The following is a 7,846-nucleotide window of genomic DNA, read 5'->3' as shown; positions in this document are numbered from 1 at the left end:
CTGTTAAGGAGGAAATTCCAGGATTTCAACTCAACAACAATAAAGGAACAGCTATGGACTTCTAAGTCAGATTGGTAAGTTGTTTGGAGAGGAACTTGCAAGAGGTTTTCTGATGTGTTTATCATTGACTTTCTAGATGGAAATGGTTGTCAGTTGAGAAGGTACTGTCTAAGGAGTTTTGGTGAATTTCTGCAGTGCATCTTGTAGACAGTACATATTGCTGCTACTGAACATCAGTGATTCGGGAAGTGAATGCTTGTGGACTTAGTATCAGTCAGGTGGGTTGCTTTGGCCTGGACAGTGTCATTGCTTCTTGAATGTTGTTGCAGCTGCCCTCATCCAAGCAAGTAGGAAGTATTCCATTACACTCCTGACTTGTGCCTTGTAGATGGTGGACAGGTTTTGTGATGTCAGGATTGAGTTACTCGCAGCAGGATTCATGACCTCTAATTTTCACTGAGTCCAGTTTTGCTAGGGCTCCTTAACCCTGCACTCAGTCAAATGCGACATTGATGTTGAGGCAGATGCTCTTATCTCACCCAAAATGTTAACTCTGTTTCTCACTCCAAAAACGCTGGCAGACCTGTTGTGTTTCTCCAGCATTTTCTGTGTTCGTTTTGGATTTCCAGCATCTGCTGTATTTTACATTCATGCTGCACTTTGTGGCTGCAGTTTGACACTGGGTTGTTAAATGGTATGTGCTACAGTGGAAATAGATGGGGAAATGTTACTCCAGCATCTTCTGCACATGTAGAATAGTTATACATCTATAAGAAAGGCCTGTTCTGGCTCACACCAGTTCGAGATCCATGGCTTCAGTTTCGCACTTCTATTAAAATTTGATCTGTATCCTCTTGACGTAATTGGACCCTGATGTTCACAAAGATAATGAAGCTCCCATGTGATTTTAATGGGTGTCTCGCCTACTTACAAAACGCTACTAGTTAATGTCTCAAATGTTTAGCTATAGCAAGGATTTATTTATTTGTAAAGTTACCACTTGAGTAATTTCTAGTGGGTAGCTATGGTGCAAATTGACCCTAAAGTATGTGTCATTTCCTCAGAAATTATAAGAACAGGTATGGGCTCTCTTGTGGCAGAGTGGTAGTGTCCCTATGCTGAGACCAGGAGGCCTGGGTTCAAGTTCCACCTGCATCAGAGGTGTATAATAACATCTCTGAACAGGTTGATTAGGAAAAATTGGTTAATAAAAAATATGAACAGATTTCACCAAAATGCGTTAAAAATGGACGATGAAAAAAAAGATAATTGACAGTCCTATTTAAAGAAGTAAAAAATTCTCAATAATGTTTAACTAGACCAATTGAGTTCAAATTATCTAATAGCTCTAAAGTTCCATTTTATTTTGTGGATCTGGATAAACAATATCTTAAATCCTATTTGGATTTATTATCATAATTTATTTAGCCCTTGCTAAATGATATATGAATGAAATATTAACCAAAATAGTTCACTTAGAAAATGACCATGAATATCCACTGACTTCAATCTGTCCTCAGCTTACTTCCTCTTGAAGCTTTCGTTTAAGCCTTTATTACATCTACGTCAATGCATTCAATTTTAATATCCTCGACTAGGAAAGTAACTGGGAAGGTATTTTCCAATACAGATGCACAGTCAGATCTATAATTAAGTCAGGATTTACTGTTTTGGCCGGATTTTTCTTAAATATGCTGAGCTTGTACTTCAGAAAATTAAAATAATGGTGAAAATGAAAGTAACTGCTGATCTAATTTTTCACATGGACCACAGTAATCACCGTAGCATGGTGACACAGAAAAGCAGTTAGCAGAACACATTAAACTCAGGAGATTACCACAATATTCCATAAATACAAAAGGGAAACTGAAAGCCAGCCTGAGGCTTTTCCTTTTGGTTTTATTGCTGTTAGAGTGCTTTGAATTCCTGTTGCATCAAGTTTTAATGTATCTTCACATTAGTATTCACTCTGAAGTAAGTTCTGTATGGAAACATCATTTTAGTAGCAACTGAGAGGTGGTGGAGGGGAATCAGCAAAATGTTTGTCTTGTCAGGGCTTCAGTCTTGTCATCTTTAAGTTTATATGTTCTATGCAGTATCCTGCTGAGACTAGGAAACAGAATGGCATTATTTTGTTGTGTAAAGTTTTCTATGACCAACAACAATTTACATTTATATAATGCATTGAAAACATGTTAAAACATCCCAAGGTACTTAACAAGAGTGATATCAATGAAAGCATTTTTGGCACAATTCTTTCACACTGAGACCTTGAAGGAAAAATTACAAAAAGCCTTGGTCAAAGAGGTATGTTTTAGGACCATCTTAAAAGGCACAAGATGCAGATGTTTAGGGAGGGAATTCCAGAGTTTAGGAGCAAGACAGGTGAAAACATGAACAATTAAGATCAGGGATGCACTCTAGACCAGAATTGGAGCATTCCAGAGATCCCAAAGTTTGTGGAGCTGAAGACTATACAGATAGTGAATGCTGGGGACATGGAGAAATTTGAAAACAAAATCGAGGATATTAAATTTGAGTGTATTGAATGAAAGCTTTAACAGCAAGTGAGTTGAGGGCAGATTGAAGTCAATGGATAACGTGGAGGTAAATGTAGGCAGTCTTGGTAGTTGCACAGTTATGTGACCAGAAACACAATTCCGATTCAAACACAATACCAAGGTTCTAAGCAGTCTTGTACAGGTTAAGAGTACAATCAGGGATAGAAATGGTGGGCATGGAAAAGGTTTTGTGGCTTCAGTCTTCTCCACATTAATTGGCAGGACATGCTTGCTCATCTAATATTGGAGATTAAACAAGAATTGTAACCAATCAGAGACCATTGAGAGATCAAAGGTCATGGTGGTGGGGGTGATGTGTCAGAACTGAATATCATGGCATATTCATGAAACTTGATGTTATATTTTTAGATAATATCACTGCAATTGAGAAATAGGAAAAAGGCCGAGATCAGAAGAAACCAGGACAGCTCCAGTCAGCTGTAAAATGCAAGGTGGATATGGAAAAAAAAATGATGCACTCAAATGTGTCAAATGTAAGCAGGTCAAGGAGGATGAAAATAGATAGGATATTACTGCCATAATCATAAAGAATACCTTTTGTGACTTTCAGGTATTTTCTAATCAACCTGCTCTGAGATGTTATTACATACCTCTAGAGCAGGTAGGATGTGAACCCAGGTCTCCTATCTCAGCAGTAGGGACACTATCACTGTGCCACAAGAGCCCATTTAACCATGACCGTTTCAGCATTGGGGCTGAGCTATAAACCTCTTGGAGGGAGTCAAACATGGAATTCTGGGACACAGTTTGAAAATGGCAACTCACCTGAAGAAATGGTAGGAGAGCAAAGGAAAGTTAATAATAAAACACTAAGTAATTATTGTGTTAAATAGAAGTATGATGACAGTAGATTTGAAGGGACGGGAGAGAATTCTAAGAAAACACTGCATGACTGATATGAGGCCCAAAATTTAGGGGGTCTGTTGGCTGGATGGCTGATTTGCAATATTGTGTGACACCAAAAGCACAGGTTCAATTTGCTTACCAGCTGAGGTTGCCATGAGCATCCTGCCTTTTCAACCTTGCCTGAGGCATGGTGATCCTCAGGTTAAACTCACCACCAATCTTCCTCTGATTGGAGAGCAGCTCTCTGGGACTATGCTTTCTTTAAGGGAAATTTAATGGTCAGCAATTTGGAATTTCATCAAAGCAGTAGGGATGATTTTCATGGTCAAATTAAATGAATGGAGGTAATGCAGAATCTAATTTTATTAATATGAATACACCACTAAAATGTTTAATTTAATTAAGTGTAGAACATTCATCTTTCTTGATTATTTCCATCTAATCATATTCCTATGCATTGTAAGCGCCTCATGTGATGTCCCATTATACAATTTTTCACAAGTTTGGAAAATCAAATCATTTTCCTTCAGAAAATACTGCGGACACTGGAAATATGAAACATAGGGAATGCTGGACAAACTCAGCATGTCTGGCAGCATTTGTGGAGAAAAATTTTGTTAAATTTTTTGAGTCTGGTGCAAGACCTTTTCAAAACTCCTATTCAGTTCTGAAGAAGTCATACCAGACTCAAAATGTTAAGTCTAATGTTAACAGATGTTGCCTGACTTGCCGAATTTCTCCAGCATTCTTTGCGTTTGAACTTGAAATATGTTCTTTAAGTTGGTCTAATTGGAAAATTCACTCAACGTATTTCTATGATAAGTCATTTCCAAGACTAGTCAAGGAAGAATGCAGGTGTATTACCCTTGTTAGTGATATATTATAGAACATCCACCAGAAAAGAAAAATAGCAGAATAAGCCAGTTCCAATTGGTGTACTCAACTGTCTACGGCCAGCAAATTTCCACACAGGGTCATGATTTTAATTTTCTAAACCTGAATTAAACAAATGTTATTGGTACTATGGAATCATGAAAGAATTGGAAGGTCCTGCAGTAGAACTCTAATAAATATTAATAATATATTCTGAGGAAGGGTCACTGGACCCGAAACGTTAACTCTGTTTTCTCCTTCACAGATGCTGCCAGACCTGCTGAGCATTTCTAGCAACTTTGTTTTTGTTCCTGATTTACAGCATCCGCAGTTCTTTTTGGTTTTTAATAATATATCTGTTGTTCTGCCCTATGTTTGCATAGTTTCTTCTTTGAGTCAGCATCAAAATATCTGCTTCAGCTCAGTTACAGTACAGTGATTGTCCCTGTTGACCAAATCATTGAGCATCTCTGGAGACGGAATTAATATTTTTTTTAAACCCAAGTTTGAAGAAGCATAGACCCTGCTGTGATCATCCCATTTCCCAAGTCAGATTTTTTTTAATGTTATCTATCTCTGTCTTAGATACAATCAAGGACTTGGCCTTTTTACCCTTCTGCTTTCCATAGATTCACCACCCTCTGGCTGGAGAAATTCCTCCTCATCTCAGTTACAAAAAGTTATTTTGAGGCTGTGTCCTTAGCTCCTAGTCTCTCCCACTATTGGAAACATCTTCTCCATGTTCACTTTATTCAGACCTCTCAGTATTCTGTAAGCTTCAATGAAATCCGTCACATCCCTTTAAACTCCATTGAGTACAGACCGAGTCCTCAACTGCTCCCAATATGATTAGCCCTTCATCCCTGGGATCATTCTTATTCATCTCCTCTCGATCCAACCCAATGCCAGCACATCCTTCCTTAGATACAGAGCCCAAAACTGCTCAAATTATTCCAAATGTGGTCAGACCAGAGGCTTATATGACCACAACAGTACCTCTAGTATTCTAGTCCTCTTGAAATGAATGCTACTATTGCATTTGCTTTTCTAACTGTCAACTGACCCTGCATTTTAACCTTAAGAAAATCCTGAACTAGAATCCCTAAGTCCCTTTGACTTCAGATTTCTGAAGTCTTTCCCCACGTGGAACATATTTTTCTTTATTTTTCCTACCAAAGTGTACAACCTCATACTTTCCCACAATGTATTCACCTGCCACTTCATTGCCCACTCTCCTAGCCAGTCCAAGTTCTTCCGCAGCGTCCCTGCTTCTTCAATGCTACTTGTCCCTCCACGTATCTCGTTGTCATCTGCAAACTTAGCAACAATGTCCTCAGTTCCTTTGTCTAGATTATTAATGTATAACATGAATAGTTGTGGTCTTAACACTGACTCCTGTGGAACTCCACCAGTCATTGGCTGCCATCCTGAAAAAGACCCCTATACCCCTACTGTTTACCTCTGTCAATCAGCCAATCCATTTTCCATGTCAGTATGTTAGAACAGAATAGTATAGCCTTTATTGTCACATATACTCAAATGAGTGCAGTGAAAAGTGAAAAGTCGCTGCTTTGGCTCCATCTTAGGTACAGGGTACCTAGGTACTTTATGCGTTTGTTACAGAATTGAAAGAGTAAAATAAAAGGTCTAGAATAGGGAATGCACAGTTTTAAAAAGTACTCGAACTACTCAAAGTTTAGAATAAGAATAAAGAGTATATTTAAAAAATACTCAAATTAAAGACCCCTAACACCATGGGCCTTTACTTTGCTGAACAGCTTCCCTATCAAAGACCTCTGGAAATCCAAATAACTCCTCAAAGAATTCTAACAGATCTACCAGGCATGATCTCCCCTTGACAAAACTGTGCTGATTCAGCCTATTCTATTATGCATTTTCAAGTATTCTGCAATCTCATCCTTAATAACAGACTCTTAAAATCTTACCAACGACTGAAATCAGGCTAACCAGCTTGTAAGTTCCCATCTTCTGCCTCCCTAAGACACTGGCAATATTAGTTAAGTATACAAATCATTAAAAGGATGCAACCAAAAGTCAGTAAAATTTGTATGAAACACACAATACTGAAGGAATTGAATAAGCTGGCTGTTTAATTGTTTTATTTTATGGAAACAGATCAAGAGAAAATTTCCCCTTTCATAAAGATTTATACCTGTGGTTCTTTAAAGGCTAAATCAGGTTGTTGAAAACACAATGACAGTATGAACACTGACAGAGCAGACAACACTGACAACATCTTTTTCTAAAGTATTTTACAGCTTGAACCAGGTGCCTGGCAGCCAGATTTCATAATAGCATTAGTTTATTGGTGGTGTCATATATTTTATGCCTTGGATCTCTGCAAAGATGACGCTAGTTTTCTATATGGGAATAGATTTTATTGATAGTGATTTAAAACATTAGTGCCTTGCTTTTAGCTTTCTGTTTTTTTCCACCTTGTTTCCTTGTCCTTGAGTTTGCACCCAGGCTTAATCAATGTCAACATCAATAGTAAACATTTATATAATCAAACTCAGAACAATTGATCATTATGTATTTTCTTCCTTTGTAAGACTAAAATTCTAAATTGAACTACCCAAAACATCAAACATATGTACATTTAGTCATTTATCAGAAACAGATTTTCAGTCTTCAATTTCTTGAGCTAACAACAACTTGCCGGGGTAACCAGATAAGTGTCCATTAGGATGAGCTTCTTCGATGAAATGTGACAGGACAAGAAGACTTAGGTCAGCTAAACTAAAGAGCTTCAGCCATGCCTCAGTGAGAGTATGATGCTCACAGTACTTTGCAAACAGCATCTTCACTGCTTAACAAATGATTTCCAACTTTTCAGAAGTCAGTATACCTTCACTCACCTTCAGCTGCGCCTCCCTGTTGTCAGCCCTCATCACAGTGTGGGAACAGCTTATGCAGATTAGCTGGCCTCACCATCAAGGAAAAGGGCAACAGCAAAGCTAACACCAACCATACCTCCAGCAGGCTTTCCAGATGGAGCTGTGTAGAGATGCCTGCAGAGAGAGCAATGACCACAGATGCAATGCGTGTTCTGAGGAGTGCTGTGCATGACAATGCTGGGAAAGTCATATGCTGGAGCTTAGTACCTGAAAATGTTGGACCATTTATCTTAACTGCCCTGCTGAGGTGCTGAAGCCTCTTGGTGTATTGTCTTCTGGTTGGAGGGACATACTCCTGCTGCTGACTTCCTTGGCCTCATCAATACAATTCTGCTTGGTTTAAGAAGCTGTACTCTTCTTTCCACTCTTACTCTACTCTTCTCCTTGGTAAATATTACCTCACTGCAGTTTTGCCAGATTTCCAGCAAGACCTACAGGGGTGTGTGTGTGTGTATGTACGTGTGTGTGTGTGTGTGTGTGAGAGAGAGAGGTTTCTGCAAATTTGAAAAACTCAAGCGCAGTTAAGCCTTTTTGACCTATGCCAAGAACCTTTTGATTAGGAATTCTTCTTTCAAAAAGTTCAGCTTCTTATCCTGATGGTTTCTAATTGCTTTAGAAATAAAGCAG

General features: G+C 38.5%; 1 long non-coding RNA gene across 1 annotated transcript; it reads right to left on the bottom strand.

The window, feature by feature from the left end:
- Nucleotides 1–1,879: 1,879 nt before the first annotated feature.
- On the bottom strand, nt 1,880–7,563 carry LOC125484503. The gene is made up of 3 exons (XR_007263339.1): nt 7,427–7,563; nt 7,181–7,333; nt 1,880–2,109 (listed from the first exon to the last, which is right to left on the bottom strand). It is a non-coding gene; the product is annotated as an uncharacterized LOC125484503 (long non-coding RNA).
- Nucleotides 7,564–7,846: the final 283 nt, after the last annotated feature.

Source organism: Rhincodon typus, chromosome 12 (genome assembly GCF_021869965.1).
Source record: "Rhincodon typus isolate 14 chromosome 12, sRhiTyp1.1, whole genome shotgun sequence".
Taxonomy (NCBI): Eukaryota; Metazoa; Chordata; class Chondrichthyes; order Orectolobiformes; family Rhincodontidae; genus Rhincodon; species Rhincodon typus.
This window is presented reverse-complemented; position numbering and strand designations above follow the sequence as displayed.